A 215-nucleotide genomic window follows, 5' to 3' on the forward strand; every position below is an offset into this window, starting at 1 on the left:
TCTTTTGGTCCTGTTCACTGTGTCTAGTTAGGTTCTCTTTAGGATGAGTACTGAATTTGAAACACACTGGCACCTTGTCATCTCAAGGAGTCCCCACCGGGCTGTCCTCTGAGCTGGTTTTTGCCTTTGGGGTCAGGCAGCAGCTCTTGGTCACTTTCCTAAGTCACTGCATGGAATGTTGTCTAAGCTGCAGTTGGTCCGTGCTTCCCCACTTC

This window comes from Rattus norvegicus, chromosome 13, assembly GCF_036323735.1.
Source record: "Rattus norvegicus strain BN/NHsdMcwi chromosome 13, GRCr8, whole genome shotgun sequence".
Taxonomy (NCBI): Eukaryota; Metazoa; Chordata; class Mammalia; order Rodentia; family Muridae; genus Rattus; species Rattus norvegicus.